Raw genomic sequence first — 22,605 nt, forward strand, 5'->3', positions numbered from 1 at the left:
TTGCATCTAGTCGGGACCAAATTTCATATTCAGAAGTGCATTTGGCCTTTTCTGCCTCAGTGGCTGTTGAGGATGAGGGAGCAGCGGGTGGTGGTTTGGCTTGGACATCGATGTGATTTTCGACTTGGAATGCTCGACAGTGAATTTTAAATAACTCAGCCCATGAAGTGTATTGGCCGTTCTCCATCTCAAGAGTGAAAGGGATGAAGTTTCGGATATTGGTGACTGTGATGGCAGGGTGATTTTTAGGATCCATTAGAGAGGAAGCAGATCTGAAAGAAAGAGAAGAAGGGAGGAGAAGATCGGCGGCTGAGTAGGGTTTTTAGATGGTTGTGTGCTCTGATACCATGATAACAGATATGCTGAACCTGTGAGTCTTTCATTGATAATATAAGAATATATATACAAGATGTATCACACTATTTTCGGTATAAGATATGTACAATATCTTCACTAACAAATGTCTAAGAATACAAGGGAAGATAATCTTGGCTAATAATAAACTCGGCTAATAACATGTAACTAGGTGAACCAAGTTAATTTGACATTCTCTGATTTTTACAAATAAAATCAACAATGTTCATGAGGATCATAAGTAAATCAAAACAACACAAATAATACCTCATTCAGTGATTTACATTTTACATTGAAAAACTATCTATTAATATGAAAGCATGTCAAGAACTTATTGAAACCAAATTAACTAGCTCCACATCATATTTCTCACACACAAATGACTATTTAAACAATGTTTTCAAACAGAAACAAATATCATTCATTTCAGGATGAGAAACATCTCCAGCAAGAAACTCATAAACATTTCCATTAACCTCAATAGAACTACACCCAGGCTCCTTTCTAACTCCATCACCTCTCATTTTCCTTCTTACCTTCTTCACATCTTCCCATCTCCCAACAGAAGCATAAATGTTAGCCAAAAGCGTATGAATACTCGAATCGCCACCTTCAATTTCACTTAACCTATCAGCTAAAAGCTCACCCAACTCAACATACCATACAATCTACACGCACTCAACAAAGCACCATAAACTGGAACTAACATCTCATCTTTCTCCCTTGGGATTTTGTTGGCTATCTTTTCTGCTTCTTTCAGTAGCCCAGCTCGACATAAAAGATCAATTAAACACCCGTAGTGTTCTATCTTTGGTTCAATTTCATACACTGATTTCATTGATTCAAAATGCTTCCACCCTTCCTCCACCAATCTCCCATGTCTACATGCATTCAAAACACCTATGAAAGTAATATCATCAGGCCTAAACCCTGATTCATTCATCTCAGAGAACAGCTTCAATGCTAAACTGGACTTTCCGTTTAAGGAAAGTGCAAATATAATTGATGTCCATGAAGCTGTATCTTTATCATGTAACCCGTAAAATACCTCAAGAGACTTCTCTATACACCCACATTTTGCATGCATATCAATAAGAGCTTGTTCCACATACAGCATCGATTCTTATTCTATGTTATTTCATATATTCATGAATCCATTTCCCTTGTTTTAAACCCCCAACTTGTGCACAACCTGTTAGGAGAGCAACCATTGTGAATTTGTCAGGCTTAATATTGTAGCTTTGCATTTGTTGGAATAAGGACATTGCTTCATCTACATGATTAAACTGTACATATCCATTTATCATAGATGTCCATAGAACAATATCTTTAACTGGACTATTATCAAATAATTGTCTAGCATCCTGTACTTTCCCACAATTCACATATCCAGACTCCATACTTGTCCAAAAAATTACATTTTTATTTGGTAGCTCATTAAAAATCTGGCGTACTATGTGTAAACATCCACATTTGCAATACATGTCGACTAATGCATTACCAATTTTAGTTGTAAACCCGATATCATGAGTGACATAATGCATTATCAATTTTAGTTGTAAAACCCAACCTATTTTATGTGACCATTAAAAAACCATTATATTTTTTTTAGTGCATTAAAACGACCCTTGTATTTTCTTAAAACTTTTAATATGATGATTGTAATCATCAAACTCTTACGTATATTCGTTAACAAGTCAACCCAATCCAAATATCTAATAAAAAATTAGTTTATCTTTCTTCCACCTACACAATCCAATAAACCTAATTTTTTAACACACATTAGCAATCCAACCAAATCTAATTGGTCTTATTCGGTAGATAATTTTATTTTGTGTTTTACTTATTTTTCAAATAAATATTATTCTTCATTTTTAACAAGATAAAGTCTTTATAAAAAAATAGAAAGAAGAAATAGATAAATAAAGAGACAAAGTGGCGGTCTAAGTCGGGGTAACGAACCATTAAGAGAGAATCGTTGCTTTTTTATTCTTTTAAAACATTTTATGGTGATCTGATCACCATTGAGGATAGTCTTAATAACCGGTTAGTTAGCATTTATGGATGTCTAGTGTTTCCTAGTCTTAAAGCCTTAAATTGAACACTTTTATAGAATATAAGGGTTTTAACGCACTACAAAAATAATATATTAGTTTTCTTAATAACCGAATAAAATAGGTTTGCAACGTCCCAAATTATAGAGTAAATTTTTCGATTTTAATAAGATAAAACCATTCATTATATTTCATCAAAAGATAATCAAAGTATAAAACGTAGTCTCAAAACATCATAGAGAAAACATAATATACATAGTGCGGAAATATCTGGTGGATGCAATGCAATCAAGTTTGGCTCTTCCCCTTGCTACAAGAAGTACCTGAAACATTTAAACTGAAAATCATAAGCACAAAGCTTAGTACGTTCCCCCAAGATACCACATACAACACAGAATAAAGGGTCCCGCCCTGAACAATGGCCTCGTCCATATAATGGGCCCCACCCATAGAAATTAGACCTTGTCCAGCATGATTAGAACTCGTCCAAGTATTGGGCCCCACCCAGCATACAATAAACAAACATATAACCATGAGTCACAAAGACAACAAGCATACAATGACACCTCGTGTTCTACATAGTAGAGTGAGAAGACTTACCTCACAGTCAATGAAGATAACACCACAACTCGAAAGAAACATAAAGCTTGGTCCTACACACCACCTAAACATTAATCAAAAGGTCAACCTCAGTCTTTAACCTAAAACCATCAAGTTGACCAAAACTCAACCACGTCAAAAATTCAACAGTCAACGGTCAACGGCCACAGCGTCGTGGCGAGACCTTGGTCGCGTCGTGGTCCAATACAGTCAAAGTGATCGCGATGAATATGCCTACCACATCGTGGTCGGTCCATGACCACATCGTGGTTTGCCTCGCAAATTCAGAGTCATATTCGTCTCTTAATACATTATATGTGTTCCTAATACTTTCCAGATAGCTTCATGGCATCCTAGAGGGCCATATAAATCATAACTTTGTGGACATGCATGTCCAATGCAAGTCCTTCACCAATCTAGGTCAAAATAGAGGAATAATGGGATCAAAACTCATTCATGACACTAAATGGAGTTGATATTCCAAATCTAAAACACATAACACTCTTGGGACCTTAATGAATAATAAAGTTGCAAACTTTATTACTAACAACCTCTCAAAATTTCCTAACAAGAAGAAAATAGCTCAAAACCTAGATCTAAAGAGTAAGAACCACAAAGTTCAAGACTTAAAGACCTACAGAGGTCCAGGGGGCTCAAGGAGATAAAGGTGCACTTGCTAGATGATTTCTTTCTCAACTAAACCTTCCTTCTTCCTTCAAAGACCAAAAACCACCAAAAGGAGCTCAAAAGATGAAAAGGGAGGCTAAGGTTTGATGAAATATCTCAGGGAAATATTGGGGTTGAGGATGAGAGTAACCATAGCCCTTACAATCCTTAAATAGGGCTCAAGGTCCGACACTTAGGGTTTTAAATCCTAGCGGTCACTGCATCTTGGTGAGGGATTGACCATATTGTGGTCATTAAATGACTCTCGCGTCGTGGACCAGGTCCGACCATGAAGTGGTTTCGGGAAAATCCCAAAACCATAACATTGCAAAACATAAGACTTGTACCTAGAAATCCAAATGTTACATTTCTCCCCCACTTGAGTCAGATTTCGTCCTCGAAATCCACTGTTGCAAATAACGCAGGGTAATACTCCCTCATCTCCTCCTCGGGTTCGCAAGTCCACTCGGAACCCTTTCGGTACTGCCATTGCACTTTAACCAACTCCACCACCATGTTGCGCAAGGTCTTCATCTTCCTGTCGAGGATCACAATTGGCCTCTCAACATAATTCAAACGCTCATCTACCTAAATATCATCCAAAGGGACCATCAGAATTTCATCCATTAAACACTTCCACAGTTGAGATAATGAAAGGTGTTGTGGATCTGACTAAGCTCTTTGGGTAGATCCAACCGGTAGGCCACCTTGCCCACCCGAGCTACAACACTACACAAACCAATGTATATGGGGCTCAACTTGCCCCACTTCCATAACCATATGACACCCTTCTAAGGTTACAGCTTCAGAAGAACATAATCCCCAACTTGAAACTCAAGATTAGACCGACTGTAAGTCCCCAAATCGCTATGTATCAATCGGATTCACTAAGATGGTGCGGAATCCCAATCTAGTGAATGATGCAAGATGTAATATGGAATAAGAACAAGATGATTAATCTTCAGTGCACACTATTATTGAATAGTCGGGTACATAAGATTCTTGATTACACTTGGTTCTCTCTTGTTTCTCTCAAAATCACGTTCTTAGCTTATGGCAGCCCCCAAAAACGTCCCTGACACATTACATGGCTAAAATAACACTATTTATACCTAGACCTAATAATCAAAGCCCAGCCCAAAACCCAAACAAGACAATATTAAGCCTAACCGAAATCACATGTGATTTCGGTCCAAACAACACCAAAACATAGTGTTTTCGGTTCTAGATCGAGAACTTTAATAGCTTATGAAAAGCAAAGTATACACCACAAATTATGACCTAACAATCTTCCCCTTGGTTTATAACTTTCTTTTCTTTTTAATCTTCTCTTTGTTCTTGACTTCAGCTTTTATCTTCGATTTCTTCACAAATTCAAGATGAACATATGAATTTCTACATGAATGACTTTATCTTCAACAGTTGGACTTCCTTCAAAGATTTGACCTTGAACGCACATTGGGTGTAGAGTTTTCTTGTAAAGGTTCTTGAAAATCAACACTTTCAGCTTTGAAAAACTTCAGAGATAATAATTATAGAGAGCCCAATTCTTCTGGATCACTTCAGCAAGTTCATAGATAGAAACAAATTGATTGAGGAGGCTTCAATGCAATCTGTCACATAACTTCAAGTACAGCTTCACCTTGCTTCTAGGGTTGAAAGATTGAATGTTGAAAAATAATCTTCACTTCTTGTTCCTTCGAATGAGAATTCTTTAATGATCATCGTTGCGCCTTGAAAAGTAATCATGACTAAAAAGTCCTTGTAGATCACAGAATCATAAATACCCTTCTCACCACAGTTGTTCAAGGACCCAGCCTTGGCTCAGAAGGAGACTACTCGCAGTATCTATGTGAACACCGAGGAACGCACTGCGATTTGTTGAGTATCGGAGAACTACTCATGGTCTTTTTGATGTTGGCCCCTGTATATCATAGATCAAAGATCTCAATACAGTTTTTCAAGTTAAACAAGTTAACTTGGCCCTTGGCGAGACGTTCAGCGATAATCCTGCCTTGCGAGGTGCATCGCCTTGGTGTCATGACATTTGTACAGTTTCAGACTTTTAATTGCTTAAATACGACAGTTCTTAGAAAGTACTGCCTAACTGACAACTTGTAGAGTTTCAATCCTTCAATTCCTTGTGAAAATAGAGTGAAGTGTAATAACCGTCAACTCCTTTCCAAGTTTCTTCTCATTGCTCAGAAAGTTTCGATACAGTCTCCATGAGTCTCTTCTTCTTTTTTAATTTGCTTTTTAAGACAAACAAAACTTTGAGATAATAAAACTAAAAGTAAAAATAAACTTAACACACAATAGAAATAACTAAGAAATAAAATTAAAATTAAAAATACACTCAAAAGTAAAAATAAAATATTTTTGATTTTTCTGAAAAAAAAAAAAACTGGATTATATATATATATATATATATATATATATATATATATATATATATATATATATATATATTAATTTTATGATTTTTGTTTCATTTTTTTATTCTCCCCCTAAATTTGTGCATAAAAAATATGAACAAATTTAACAAAAACAAAAATAATAACTAAATTTAAAACTTTTTGGGATTAAAGTTGTCAAGCAATTCAATATTGTTTATCAGCACACACCTGCATGTTTAGCTCTGGTCAATCACCAATATTGTGGTCCAGTTAAACACAAAGGATATTGACAAGTTGGATAGATTATAAATGACAAGACATTGCAACTATATTTCTAAATAGACCATTTTGCTGACGACGACCAAGGATATTGTTGTCCACTTAAATTCACCAGCCAGATCTACAGTCAACCTTTCGTTAATTCAAATTTAAGTGTACTAGAACGTGTTCCCCATTTCACGACATACCCTAGCAATCAAGGAATTCCAAAGAGCTCTTTACTTTAGGTGAGTGCTCAATTATTTGAGAGAGAAGATAGATATAGAGATGCATATGTTGTGCCCCAGGTTGGATCTCTTCCAATCACACAGAGGGGATAACATATGACTAACACAGATAGAGGGATAGAGAGATAAAAAGTTGCATATGTTGTGTCCCAGGTCGGATCTTTCGATCACGCGGAGGGGACAGCATATGACTGACATAGATAGATAGACAGAAACATAGATAGAGATTTATAGAAATAAAAGTGCATATGTTGTGTCCCAGGTCGGATCTTCCGATCACGCAAAGGGGCAACATATGACTGACAGAGAGGATAAGAAAGAAAAAAAACTTCATACCGACCCACTTTATCAGAACCCCCCAGTCACCCTATCGGCTAACTTCTCGGCCAAAGAACTCTCCTGAATAGGGATAAAGTGAGCGCTCTTAGTCAACCTATCAAAAATGACTGAAATCCATTCACCCCCCGTTTCATATTCGGTAGCTTCATAATAAAATCCATGGTAATATGTTCCTACTTCCACATGGGGATATCTAACGGCTTCATTTTTTCATGAGGTCTCTGATACTCGGTCTTGACTTTTCGATAACTCAAGCACCTCTCCACATACCAAGCAACATCCTTCTTCATGTAGGGCCATCAATAATCGTGCTTCGGATCCTTATACATCTTGGTAGCTCTTGGATGAATCGACACCCTCAACTTATAAGCCTCATCTAGCAACACAAGTCAAGCTCCCCCTATGCATCGGCCACCACGTTGGTATTCCCCGGATGATACAAAATTTCACAATCATAGTCCTTCACCACATCAAGCCACCTATGTTGCCTCATATTCAGATTTGGTTGATCTATCAAGTACCTCAAGCTCTTGTACTACATGTAGATTGTATAATGAACCCCATAAAAATAATGACGTCAAATATTGAGGCAAAAACCACAGCCCCCATCTCTAAGTCATGAGTAGCATAATTCGCCTCGTGAGGCTTCAACTTCCTAGAAGCGTATGCGATTACACGACCTATCTGCATAAGCATGACACCAAAACCCAAAATCGATGCATCATAATAAACCATGAAATTCTCCACACCCTCGGGGAGAGTCAATATTGGTGCCTCGTATAACTTCTATCTCAGAACCTCGAATGCCACCTGTTGCTCAGGCGCACACTGAAAAGTGATATTCTTCTTCATCAGCCGAGTCAAAGGAATCGCAATCTTGGAGAAATCCTAGATGAAGCTCCTATAATATCCTGCTAGTCCAAGGAAACATCGAATCTCAGATGGAGACCTCGAAACTCCCCACTGTATCTCTGCTTCAATCTTTGTCGTATTGACTAATATATCATTTTGGTTGATGAGATGACCCAAGAACTGCACCTCACGCAAATAAAACTCACATTTTGAGAATTTGGCATAAAGACTCTCCCTCCTTAGAGTCTCCAGAACCTCCTACAAATGCTCATCATGTTGCTCTTTGGTCTTAGAATAGACCAAAATATCATCAATAAAAATGATCAACGAACGATCTAACATAGGCATGCACATCCATGAGGTCCATGAACGTTGTTGGTGCATTGGTGAGCCCAAATGGCATCACCATGAATTCATAATGTCCATAATGAGTCTTGAAGGCCGTTTTCTGAATATCCTCATCCCAACCCTCATCTAGTGGTATTCTGACCTCAAATCATTCTTTGAGAACCAAGATGCACCCGGTAACTGATCAAAAAAGTTGTCGCTCCTCGATAGTGGATAACGATTCTTCACTGTAAGCTTATTCAACTCCCTGTAGTCGTAGCACATTCGGTGCGACCCATCCTTCTTCTTCACAAAAAATAGGGTCTCCCCATGGTGAACTACTCGTCCTGATGAACTCCTTGTCCAACAGCTCCTGAACCTACATGGAAAACTCTTGCATCTCAGGAGGTTCAAGACGATAGGGTGCCTTGGCTATCGGATCCGCACCCTGAACTGGATTAATCATGAACTCCACCTGCCTCTCCGGAGGTACTCCTGGAAAATCCTTGGGAAACACATCTACGAAGTCTCAAACTATAGGCACATTAGCAATGGACTTCTACTTCTCAACTCGAGTATCCAAAATATAAGCCAAAAATCATGTGCACCTATGTTGTAAATATATCCTAGGCCTCACAGCTAAACTAATTACTATGTTGTGATGTGGTCCCTCTCCTGGAATAGGCAGTTCTCCTCCACTTCAGGTTCGAACTCGCACCAGCTAACATTCACAATCGATCAAGGTTCCAAACCGATTGATCCAGTCCATACCCACAATCACCTTCATTTCACCCCAACAGAATAAGAACGAGATCAATTGGAAACCTCAACAGGAACATCTCCAAAACACATCCTTGATAGACTCATGAAGCACTCATGGTACGATCATATGCCATCTCTGGTACCAAAGAGTGATCTGACTCGCCTAGAGAAACATCAAACTTCTCGCCAAAAAATGCAAGAGATATGAAAGACCGACTAGCCTTCGAATCGAACAATACGAGAGCAAACATACCATTGACTAGGAACATCCTTAAACACAACACACAAATAATAAGCATAAACAATGAAAGAAACAAAAGATAGAGTGGTGAATACATACCAGTGACAACACCTGGTGCTGCTCGAGCCTCATCAGCCGTCAACTAGAAAGCTCGACTCTTCACCACAGGGGCCTCCACCTTTCCCTGGCGGACATCAATAATCCTCAAGGTGGATGGAGCAGGTGCCTCACTTCTCCCTAAGAAAAACTCAGACAATTGGCCTTCGTGTGGCCAATCTGGTTGTAGTGAAAATAGATCAATACTCCCTTCTTGCAATCTCTGCTAAAATGCCATGTCTGACAAAAATTGAAACATCCAGACCCATTTGTACAGCCAACTCCCTCCTGTGACCAACCCTAACCTCGAGCCTATTAGGACCCTGAACGAGTATCAGAAGCCTTGAACTTCTTCGCTGCAACAACTGCCGACTGAGCCGGCGGTGTCTTCCGCTTCTTCTGAAGCTCCAACTTAATCTCCCGCTTTCAGGATTTGTCAATCATCTGCTCTGGTGTTTGAAAACTCCGGAAACTAAAGAAATCCCAGATGTCTGCCCTCAACATATCATGATACCTCGTCTTTTTCATCTCCTCGTCCGAGGGGTACTGCAGAACAAACAAAACCCTCTCTCTGAACTTTTTGATGATCTCCATCACAATCTTCGTCCTCTATTATAGATCCTGAAACTCCCAAGCCAAGTGTACCTCAATAGCAGGTACAAACTCTGCCCTGAACCTGGTGATAAAATCCGCCCAAGTCATGGCCTCGATGTGTGACATCCTGTAATTTCCAGGACCAATTAAAACCTTTCTTTATGCTTTTAAAATCATTTGTTTAATTTTGCGGAAAATTCTAGTACAAAAGATCATTTTGATTACAAATGTTTGTTTCCAAAATTTTAAAACCCTAAGGATGGCATAGTCAATACAGATACATAAGTTACAGCGTAAAGACGTGGTGGTCCTAAATACTATTGCAGGTTGTCTCTTAATCACTCAGCATTATAATTAATTTACAGTAGCTTAAGTCTTGATACATGTGATGCATATAAACTGACTGGGTCAGGTTTGGAAACCTAGTGAGATACATAACGATTTCAATCCTATAATATTGATATGATAATATTTCTTAATTCTCATACCTACAAAACCAATCATTTTCCATTCTATATACATATAGGCTTACATTCCTACATATCTATTCCTACCGATCCTCACAGATCCTAGGCCATGATTATCAGGAGGGAAATTATCTCACCTGATGAACCATTAAAAAGATTGAATTCACAGCTAGGAGCTTCCTTGGCATGTGTAAGTCATAAAGAATATGCAGACATACCATTACAGTTGTCTGATCAGGACCTACCATTTCTGGTTATCCAAGAATATGCACACATACCATTACAGTTTTCTGATCATAACCTACCATTTTTGGTTATCCAAGAATATGCAGACATACCATTACAGTTGTCTGATCAGGACCCATCATATCTGGTCATCCCAAGGGGAATACTATATAGTACTCCCGTACGGAGCTACCGTACATCGACACCTGAAAGTGTCACAAAACAGAACTTTTCTCTCTGTTCCTAGGTTACACACATTCTCCTAATGAGACTACCTTATATCAAACTTAATTGAACTATGTACCTTCCATAAGTCTAAGTTTATCCCTAGACTAGATTAAAGTGCTTGTAACCAACTTTTAATGACAACTCTATTCTTGGGGTGACACTAACCTATCTCTAGTGCATTTATATTCCCTACGTAACATTAGGTATTATTATTCTTTTATCTTCTCAACAATGCTACTTTTAATACTATTACATGATATTATCTATTTAATCCTAACATAAAATAGAACCATATGTGGTTCGCACATAGCATAGTATATATATATATATATATATATATATATATATATATATATATATATATATATATAAACATATAAACCAGGAAATAAGCATATAATTCATATACGATTCCCAACATATATTTAATACTTTAATTTAATAATTGTATTACATCATGTTCATGAAAGGGACTATACAGTCACTTGACTTAGGTGGGTGACTAGAGAGTTCGGCAGCACTCTGCCAAACTCCTTGACTTTTCTTCTGACGTGACTTAGATACGAATGTCACTAAGTCTTAGTCTAACTATTACCTGACGATAATGGTAGTATAGATTTCTCACTAATCCCAATGAATACTGAGAGTTCTATCAAATAAGGATCGGCTAGCCAGGACAGTCGGGGGCAAGATCATTTCGGCGTATAGCCTTTTTGAAATCCAACAACCAAGCCAATGTGACCATTCTAGACACCTCTCCCGTAACTAGATCAATCAGCATAACGATATAGAAATACTGATAAATCTTATTTATAAGTTCATAACAATGGCTTATGACTATAAATATAGGTAAGACTGAAAGAATGAGAGTGTAGCTTAACTTATAGGGATTCTTCCCGGCCAAAGTGTGGAATCGCACTTGCAAGGATCCTACCAGATTTCTACTACTTAGTTGAATACCTCAAGAGTTTCAAGGCTTCGCTGGAACGCAGAAACGAACGGAAAATAGGCCAAAATCGAAGGAAACTCGAGAGAGAAGAATGGGAAGTATGGAGAAGGAATGAGGGTGGCTGGCTAATTATTGGACCAAAATCGTACCTACGCATCGCACACCCCTGAGGTGTTGTTCCTCATGTTTTCTGTGATGTATCGCAAATATGGTGATCCACGCCCTACTTTCTAGAAGGTGTGCATCGTACAACCCTCCTGTGCGAGGCGCTTCTTGGGAAGACTTCAGAAAATCATATCTCCTTCATACGAACTCTGTTTTCGACGTTCTTTATATCTACACGGAGCTATTGGTGAGATCTACAAAAAAAATTTAGACTCCGTCAGGTAATTTTGACTTTATTTTTAGAGTTATATTTTGAGCATGCTTAGACTGTTAAATTTCGTTAAAAATTCATAACTCTCTCTTATATATGCATAATTAACTACATATTTAATGCATTTTCTAATACTTTTAGCTACAATTATGATTTATATGGAACAAAAGGTACTTAATATGTTTAAAAATATGTTTTGTAGCTGCAAAGACTTGCTCATGACATAAAGGAATCATACGAGGAGCTGGAAGTAGGAAACTGGAGCAAAAATAAAAGAATAAGAAAAGTTATCTAAAGACCACATCGTGGCGCCTTAAGCGCGACGTGGCAATTGGAAGATTCATGACCATTACAATGACGTGGAAATTACTGGATTTACTAGATGACCACGTCGTGGTGGCGTTCTACCACAACGTGGTGGCCAGATTTCCATAATTATAAAATCTCGGACGTTAGCTCGAAATTGGAGACATACATTCGGTTCTATGCGGTTAATTACAACTCATAAACCATTAGAAACCCAAAGGAAGTCAAAATTCAAGAGGAGCTCAAGGATTAAAGAATATTTAGAAGATATTCAACATTGATCTAGTTGGTTTGCTATTTAAGCTTATGTCTAGCTTATTTTACTTGGATCTAATGTGTTTTTCTGCTATAATGAGTGGCTAATCACATTTTACTTTTGTTTGGTGAAGATTAGCTTGATACTTATGTGTTGATTTCGATATTGGAAGAAAGACAAGAAGAAAGACTATAAGGGCGTATCCAGAATCCGCTTTCCACAAGAAGAAAGACAAGAAGGGCGTATCGAGCAATACTTCCAAATCCGAAAAATTCAAACTTTTTGAGAAAACTCCAAGTAAGAAGGAAGTAGGATACGATCCAGAAACATCTACCGAATAGAGTTCATAAGCGGAAGAGGTTAAAAGCGAGGTTAAAGAGATGGAGAACATAACAAGAATGACGATGGGAGATTACAAGAAGAGAATACGTGAAGAACATAGACCAGGTCTAGTTCCACCTGAGATACCAGTCAAGAGAAGTTTTGAGCTCAAATTACACATTTTATCCATGCTCAAAGACAAACCTTTCGTCGGGAAAGAGTATGAAGATGCTTTCAAGCACATTGATGAGGTCAAATACATTGCCAACTACTTTCATGTTCTAAATGTGCCAAGGGAATCCGTTTTACTAAGGATGCTTTCGGTCACATTTACCGGTGAAACAAAAGTGCGGTTGAAATCTCTTGCACGCAGATCCATCACTACATGGGCTACTCTTCGTGATGCTTTTCATTGAGCAATTTATTCCACATTCAAAAATCTCAAAGCTCAAAAGGAAGATTGCTAACTTTCAACAAGAGGCGGGAGAGTCATTTTATGAAGCTTTCAGATAGAAACAAGGGTTTGCTAAGAAGTTGCCCTTAACATGACTTGAATGTTCAACAATAAGTTTCCATCTTCTATGATGGAGTGAATATAACTACTATACAACTTATTTACTCACAACGCCCTATAAGGAAGAAGGAGTCGACAACTACAAAAGATTTGAATGACGAATTTGCAAAGCACTCAAGAGAGTACCACAATCCACGAGATGATGTTACAAGAGGAAAAGGAGAAGGAGGGAATGATAATATGTCGGCAATCATAGCTAAGCTAGACTCTATGGATAGGCGAATGACAAAGTTAGATCAATCCATTCATGCCATAAGAGTTGGTTGTGATAATTGTATTCGTCCACACTTGACCAAGGATTGTGATTTGGATGAAAATGGGAATAAGAAGGCGCAAGTGTTCTACTCAATTGGTGACAAATATGATGAAGATTGGAGAAAGCCTAAGAAGGAATGGTTACCTTATGAAGAGTAGAAGAAACAGAAAGATGAGAAGTACAAACAAACAGGAAGAGGTTTCTATCAAAAAGAGCAACCACCACCCAAAAAGAAGGTAGATTTCGAGTCGGTACACCATAGATTTATGGAAGTATCTAAGAAAAGGCATGATACTACTGATGCCAATGTGAGAAATCATCAAGCTTCCATAAAGAATATAGAGACTCAACTTGGGCAATTGGCCACACTTTTCAAAAGGTTACCACCCAAAAACCAAGATCAAAAGTCACAATCCCATGTCATGGCGATCTACATCGAAGAAGAGGTTCTATCTAAGCCAATAATGACCCATGAAGCAACTATAAGTCAGCCAAAGTTGTATGTGGAACAAGAGAAGCCCAAAGCAAAAACTTCAAAAAGTAAAGTGTTTTCTGAAGCTTCACCACGTCGTGGTGAGCTCACCACGTCATGGTCTCGAGCAAATGAGAAATTTTCTATTTTTCAGTCGTTTCAGCCACCACTACCATTCCCATCTCGAGCCATCAAACACTCTCTGGAACCTGAGCAAAGGAAATTTATGGAGCAAGTACTTTCACTTTCAATCAATGCCCTATTTCTGAAATCAATGGCAAAACTTCCCAAGTTTGCAAAGGATGTAATAAGCAATAGAAAAGAATTAGAAAAAACCTCAACTATAGTTCTAAATGATTTGTGTTCAGCTACGATTATCAAAGGATTACCAATAAAGAGGGGAGATCCAGGTCAACTCACACTACCTTGTGAATTTGGCAATTCAACTTCTATCAATGCTTTAGTTTATTCAGGGGCAAACATTAATCTCATGACATACTCTTTCTACCAAAAGCTCGGATTACCAAAAGCTCCAAGATGCAAGGATGACCATTCGGATGGCAGATCACTCAACAACATACCCACAAGGAATAGTTGAAGACTTACTAGTTAAAGTGGGAAATTTGTTTTTTCGCTCGATTTTGTGGTTCTCGACATGAAGGAGGATGAAGAACTTCCAATTATCTTAGGAAGACCATTTTAGTACCGCAAGAGCACTAGTTAACATCCATGACTCAAAGCTCATGCTTCATGTGGAAGATGATGTTATTACCTTTGAGATGAATCCTAAAGTGAAGCATGAAGAGCCAAAAGATGATGTCTCGAAGATGGATGCCATGGAAGAAGATGTTGATGATCTAGTTGAAATAGAAAAGATGATGGAAGAAGAGCTTAAGGTTTGGGAGGAGCCCAAAGTTGAAAAAGTCAAACGTTTGAAGCCAAGAGCCTCGATCCCCATGACTTTTGAGGTGATTGCATTTACTACACCCAAGGTTCAAGAGGAAGAAGAAGTAGAGATAATAGAAGATGAAAGAATTGAAAGAGCCTACAATGGTAAAAATGGAGGTTGAAAAGGGAGGATCTAGGGAATATAAAAAGAAGGTAAAAAGACTAAGAAGCTAAGAAAAGGGGTGAAGCATAAGCATGAGAATAATGCCAACAAAAAGAAGAAGGAGAATTCAAAGAAGGCTTATAATAGAAGGGTTCAAGATCACAAGCGAAAATAGAGGGCACAAAAGGAGAAAAGGGAGATCCCACTCCTAACTGCAACAATATAGAGTGGGAAGGAGTCAGGCTTAGGACTCCTCAAAACGTAGAGTGGGAAGGAGTCTGGCTCAAGACTCCCAACTTAGACATAGTTATAATGATTACTCTATGTTTATTAAAGTTTTTGTTAAGGTGGTTATAATATTGTTGGTATATGTAGATGATATCATTGTTACTGGAAATTCTGAGTCTGAACTAACCAAAGTAAAAGATTTTTTGAAATCTCAGTTTCTTATAAATGATTTGCGAAAATAAAAATATTTTTTAGGCATTGAAGTTGTGGATGTTCCAAATGGTGTTTGTTTGTCTCAAAGAAAATATTGTTTGGAGTTACTTCATGACTTTGGTATGCTAGGTTGCAAACCTATTAAGACTCCTCTTGAGTTAAATATTGTTTTTGATAATAACAATGATGTTTTATTAGAGAATATAACTGACTTTCAGAAACTTGTTGGAAAACTTATTTACCTTACGATTACTATACCAGATATTGCATACTTTGTTCAAGTCTTAAGCTAGTATAGGCATAAACCCACTAAAGCTCATCTGCAAGTTGCAATGAGATTGTTAAGGTATCTTAAACTACGCCCAAGTAAATGTGTTACTTATTTGAAGTCTCAGTCTGATTCTCTTTTGTTAAAAGGCTATTCAAATGCTGATTGGGCTAAGAGATTGTTCTCTAGAAAGTCTGTTAGTGGTTATGTGGTTTATTTTGGTGATTCTCCTATCTCTTGGAGAAGCAAGAAGCAGTCTACTATATCTCGTTCATCCATAGAGTCTAAATATCGAGCTTTGGGTTCATTATCTTATGAATTAATTTGGGTTTTGAAAATTTTATATGATGTTGGTTTTAAGAGTGTTGTTCCAATAAATATTTTTTGTGACGATAATTATGTTATTAAATTGGCTATGAATCCTGTTTTTCATGATAAGACCAAACATTTCGAAACTGATGTTCATTTCATAAGAGAAAAAAATTGTAAAAGGAATTGTTAAATTGATTAAGATTAGTTCTTCTAATCAGGTTGCAGATATATTCATTAAGTCTCTTATGTCTTCACAACATGAGACTCTTAATGATAAACAGTGTTTGATTGATCCTTTTTCTTCAAAATAATTGTTTTTTCAAAATGGTTTGTTTGAGGGGGGTCGTTAAAATAAATAATATTTTTTATAATCAAACAGATCCCTTAGCTCTCCTTTCAGCCATCTCAGGGACTGTGAGGCGTTTCCAAGTGGGGTTTCTTGGTTTAACCATGTTTCCGGTGGTTTCTCGAGTTTTATTCCCTCCTGCTATTTGGTTTCCACCGGCTGGCGGCGCTCCAAAACTCCTAATTTGGCCTTCCTTTGACACCTTAAGTTCAATTTGTCTTGCTAAATTCATGGCAAAATACAAGGTCGTCGGCCTTGTGTATTCCACCTCGTACCGGATGATACTCGACAACCCTGAACAGAAGTGCAAAATGCTCTGTTCAGGTGTGACCCCATTGGTTCGGCTTAAAAAAGACTCAAACTTATCGCAATAATCTTCCATTGTTCCAAACTGGTTTAAGCTAATTAATTCACCAAGTGGGTTCATGCTCATAGGTGGTTCGAACCGAATCTTACACTCTTCTGAAAATTCACACCAATTCAATATGTCTCTCATCCTCATGAGGTTATGATACCAACCGCTAGCGTGTCCTTGAAGAGCAAATGTTTCCTGCCTAACCCAAGCATCAGTTAAGGTTTGTTGTTTTTCAAAGAAATCCTCGTACTTTTCAAGCCACTCTATCAGGTTGGTTTTACCCTCATAAACGGGGAACTCCATCTTTGCAAACCTTGGTACCCTACCACCCGGTACCCCGTCTCATCCTAGTTGTCCTTGTACCCCGTATCATTGTGAACCTCGAATGGATTTGATTGATCTGGTTCCCAACGGATGACCCCTTCGAACTTGTTGTATCCCCAGTTATGCTTGAATGGTTGTGGCTCTGTAGTTCTCCATGACTCTACATTCTTCACTACTCCCAACCCTATTCCTTCTGGTGGGTTTTCAATCGTCCCCTACCTCTACCGACCACCCCCAAGGGGTCGGGTCCTTTGGTGTTTGGGTTGGTGCCAAAAGTAGCACCTTTTCCCTTTCACGGCCTTGCTCTGGTGGATCGCTAAATTGTTCCCCTTCATGATCACCATCCACACTTTCTTCCTCAATCACCTATTTGTTCGACTTGTTCTAGCTTTGGGACAACAATCCTTCCTCAAGTGTAGATTGCTTGGTCTTCTAGGTTTCAATCGCTACCATCATGTTGGTTGTGTGTTGTGTCTGTTGAATCATAAGCGATTTCATCTTCTTCATCATCTCATCTGTAGGAGTCGACATCACGAGCTATACCAAATTTGATAAGGCCTGGGATCTTGCTCGTGTAATCGTGCATGTGTATATGTTGCTGGAAGCCGTTAACAGTGAATAGCCTACCCCCCCCCCCCCCCAACCTAATGAGGTTAAGCTTGATCTACAATTTAAGAATACGGTTAGGGTTATGACACGAATAATTGTATGTTTTATTTCATAATAATCGACCCTTTAAAAAGGGATAACAAGACAGAAAAAGGAAACTAAATATTCTAATTAACTAGACATATGTTGAAATACTTAAATAAAATAGCATGCACCCAAAATAAACCCAATTACTCCTTAGCTTCCTTAGGGCCACGTTTGTAGGTCTTTCCATATTTGGCATCCATAACATACTTATATTCTAACTTTAGATATCTAAAACAGAGAGTGTAAAGATACTATAATAACAATCACCTTTTTTAATATCTGTTTACTAAAATACAGATTGTTTTGGACAAAAAAAATAAATAAATAATAAATAAAATCTTATAAAAAATTGATCTTGAAGACTTAAATATGCTTTCTAAGTAACGTGATCGTATTAACTTCGCCGACTTTGAAAAATGACGTGGTAATAATAAAAAATTCTAGGGATGAGCATTTGGACCGGGGAACCGGCCGGAACCGGGACCGGGACCGGATACAACCGATCGGGCCGGGACCTGGACGATATTCTTGTGGATTTTTGGAACCGCACCGGTAGAACCGGCAAAAACCGGAACCTTATTTTGCTATTTCTCGAGCACTGGTTCCAACATTGAAGACATGGTAAGAACCGGTAGGAACTAGAACCGGTAGAATCGGCGGTCCGGTTCGGTTCCTATTTTTTACCAAGTTCGGTTCCCCGGCCGGTTCCGGTTCAGGCTGGTTCTGCTCATCCCTAAAAAATTCCACCCTGCTGATATGCCACCTGAAAGTCGTATGTGGCAGGATGACGTGTCAACCTTATTATGTCATGCACATCCATTGGTAATGACTCCACACTTCAACTTTTTGATATATTCCTGTCAATATGAGTGCACCACACATTTCTGTTATTTCTTTGACATAAAAGATGCCCATCAAACTCTAAACATTTTTCTCTTGTGGGCCACACATCAAACTCCATACATTTCTTCTGATATGTCGGCTGAAATTTTTACAAATAGGTGCCCCCATATACTTGAAGCACACTATTTGATCATAACTCCACACTTATTCTCGTGGGTAGATTTATCTGAAAAAATGCCCAGTTTACTTCTCTTGCTCGTAAATATGCATGGCTTCTCAGTTTCTTTCCTACTCAACACCACAACCTCAACATTTCTTCGTAGTGTGTCATCAAGGAAATGTCGTCTGTTACCAATTCCATCAGAGGGTGGTGGGGTAGGAGCCATGCTAACAGGGTGAAGATTAATGACAGTGGCTACTACTATACACCAGCAGCCTGGTTTGAAGGAGATGGGGACGATGATGATGGAGTATACGACTATGCCCCCGCAGCATGATTTAATTAATGAATATTTAACATTAACTGTAGCAAGGTGAGGGACCACAAAACCATTCATGGAGCTTTTGTAGATTTTTGTATTACTAATGCAATACTGCTATAAATGGTTTAGAATGTAAAACTATTTTTGCTACCGCTTATGAGATGTAGTTGTGCACTAATCAGCACGCATGAGTTACAAAGGCAAGCTAAATGATGATCCTTTCATGTGTTTAATTAGTTCGTTATTTTTATCTGTTCAAGCAATATGATTTAGTACGTATGATTTATGAAGGCAAGCCAAAAGACATATTGAATTATGTTTGAACCTCAAAAGGTTATAAAAAAAGGGGTTAAATTCATACTAATCAACATGTAACTAGGTGAACTAATTTAATTTGACAATCTCTCATTTTTACAAATAAAATCAACAATGTGTTGGGGTTGAAACACACTTTTATTCAGAACTAGAACAAAGGGAGGAGCTTACTAGCTCAATATTACAAGAAAAGAAAACAATCCCTATTACAAATACTCACTCTAAGTATTTCTCTATCACTCTCTGTTTTGTGGTGTTCTACAATTGAAGTTAGAGCTCTTATTTATACCTAAACAAGCCTACAATTACTACTGCTACCATTTATTGTGTTCATTATATGTGAACATACGAAGTTGCCATTTTAATGTCAACATAGGTGGTGGTGCAGCTACTCATGTCAGGTTCACACCCAAGTAGGTTTACACTCACATTCTCCCCCTTAAACCGAACTAAGGTCGAGATTCGTCATGCCGATCATGTTTCGCGTTTCACCATGTTTCACGTATGCTAAAGCCTTTGTAAAGATTCCCGCCCGCTGATCCTTCGAGTTGACATATTCCACTATAATTTGCCCACGTTCAACATATTCTGGTATGAAGTGATAACGAATGTCAATGTGTTTGCTTCGACCATGAAACACAGGATTTTTCATCAATGCGATTGCCGATTTACTATCAACATAAAGGGTGATAGGCATGATATGATATCCCGTGAGCTCCTTCACGAGATTAGCAAGCCAAATGGCTTGACAAGCCGTTGTTGTAGCTGCCATAAACTCGGCTTCACACGTGGACAAAGCAACAGTCTTTTGCTTTTGGGATTACCAAGTGATTGCATTCCTTCCTAGATAGAAAATCATTCCACTTGTGCTCTTTCTATCAACAGGGTCACCTCCAAGATCACTATCGGTAAAACCAACCAAATCTTCAATTTCACGACCTCTTTCATAGTTGAGTCCATAATCAATGGTTCCTTTCACATATCGTAAGATGTGTTTCACAACTTGGAAATGCAAAGTAGTCGGTTCCTCCATGAAACGACTAGCAATTCCTCCATGAAACGACTACCACTCGCCTATATTTAGTTGGATCAACTTTTTCACCATCTTCATCCTTCTTGACCTTCAACTTAGGTTCCATTGGTGATGTTGTCTGATTGCAATCTAGCAACCCAAATTGCTCTAAAATATTCTTTGCATAAGCTGTTTGTCGCAAAGATATTCCCCACTTCTTTTGTGAAACTTCGATTCCAAAGTAGTAAGAAAGTAATCCCAGGTCACTCATTTCAAATTCTTTCTTCATTTGTTCTTTGAATTCGACAACATCGTTAGTGTTCGACCCGATAATGATCAAGTCATCAACATAGACACCAACAATAAGAATTTTGTCTTTTGAGTTCCTTTTGTAAACAGTTGGGTCTTGTGAACTTTTTGTAAAACCAAGCCTTTTTAAGCTTTTATCCAAACGAATGTTCCAAGCTCGAGGAGCTTGTCGTAGACCATCGAGAGCTCTATAAAGCTTGAACACCTTGTGATTGTTTGCTTTATCAACATATCCTTCGGGTTGGGTGACATAAACCTCCTCCTTGAGATCACCATTGAGAAAAGCTGACTTGACATCAAGATGGTGGATAACCCACCCATGTTGAGCTACTAAGACAAGAATGAGCCTTACGGTGTCAAGTCGTGCTACCAATGCAAAAACTTCATCAAAGTCGACTCCTTCCTTTTGTACAAATCCTTTTGCTACAAGTCGAGCTTTATGCTTCACCACTTTTCTGTCTTTCTTCACTTTAAACACCCAATTTAAACCGATTGCTTTGTGTCTGAGTGGCAAATCGGTAAGTTGCCATGTCTTATTCTTCTCGATTGCATCCAACTCTATTTGTATAGCCTCCTGCCATGCTTTAGAGGTTACTGCCTCTTTAAAATTCAAGGGTTGATCCGCTGCAATCATCAAAAATTCTTCCGGTTCAAGGAACACATTTTCGGCTTCAGAATAAATATCGGTTAACGGATGTAATCCCTTTGGCCCAATCTCACTAGAAGGGTTTTCCATATAGGGCGAGGTTGAAGAAAACGGGGCTGAGACAGGAGTATGTAGGGCTGATTCAGGCTCGTCAAATTGAGCATATGGTTGTCCAACTTGGATAGCATCGATTCCGGGGCTGTCTAGTTATTCCGAGTTGGTTCCTGGGACATTTTGAGGTGTTTCGAGGTGTATTTGGGGTTGTGGTTCAATTATAGTAAAGGTCTTAGGAGTCGTCATCTCTTCTTCTTTGTTTTTGTACCAATTTCATTCTTCTTTTTCGTCAAAAACAACATCGCGACTAACTCGCAACTTTCGGTCTTGTGGATCAAACAAACGGTTGCCTTTGGTTCCATCTTCCACACCTAAATACACCATTTTTTTTACTTTGATCATCAAGCTTCTTCAAGTGACCACCTACAAGTTTAGCAAAAGCAACACAACCAAAATATTTTAGATGTTCAAGGTTGGGCTTTTTGTCAAACCATGCTACATAAGGCGTCATGTCGAGAAGTGCTTTTGTTGGCAGGCGGTTGAGAAGATAAACTGCATGTCTAACCGCTTCTCCCCAAAATTCTCCCGGGACATTTCTTCCTTTGAGCAGACTTCTTGCCATGTCTATAACGGTCCTATTTCACCTTTCTACAACTCCGTTCTGTTGAGGCAAATATGGTGTCGTAAGATGCCTTTGAATACCATTTTCTTCACCAAATTATGAGAATTCTTTTGAAGTGAACTCTCCCCCTCGATCCGTTCAAAGTGTCTTCATTTGATAACCCGAATTCTTTTCAACCATCAACTTCAACTGTTTGAAAGCGCTCAAGGCTTGAGACTTCTCCGATAGCATGTAAACCAACATCCACCGGCTAAACTCATCTACTAAAAGGAGAAAATATTTACTCCCTCCAACAGACGTAGGTGTGATCGG

The 22,605-nt window shown here is 38.3% G+C and overlaps 1 non-coding gene and 1 pseudogene across 1 annotated transcript; both read right to left on the reverse strand.

Annotated features, from left to right (window-relative positions):
- Positions 1 to 677: 677 nt before the first annotated feature.
- Positions 678 to 2,858, reverse strand: LOC145112954 (pentatricopeptide repeat-containing protein At1g31430 pseudogene; annotated as a pseudogene).
- Positions 2,859 to 13,359: 10,501 nt separating this feature from the next.
- On the reverse strand, positions 13,360 to 13,467 carry LOC145118017 (small nucleolar RNA R71). Its single transcript, XR_013713003.1, has one exon. It is a non-coding gene; the product is annotated as a small nucleolar RNA R71 (small nucleolar RNA).
- Between the last annotated feature and the right edge of the window lie 9,138 nt (positions 13,468 to 22,605).

This window comes from Lactuca virosa, chromosome 5 (genome assembly GCF_052849685.1).
Source record: "Lactuca virosa cultivar CGN04683 chromosome 5, Lactuca_virosa_CGN04683_v6, whole genome shotgun sequence".
In the NCBI taxonomy this organism is placed as follows: Eukaryota; Viridiplantae; Streptophyta; class Magnoliopsida; order Asterales; family Asteraceae; genus Lactuca; species Lactuca virosa.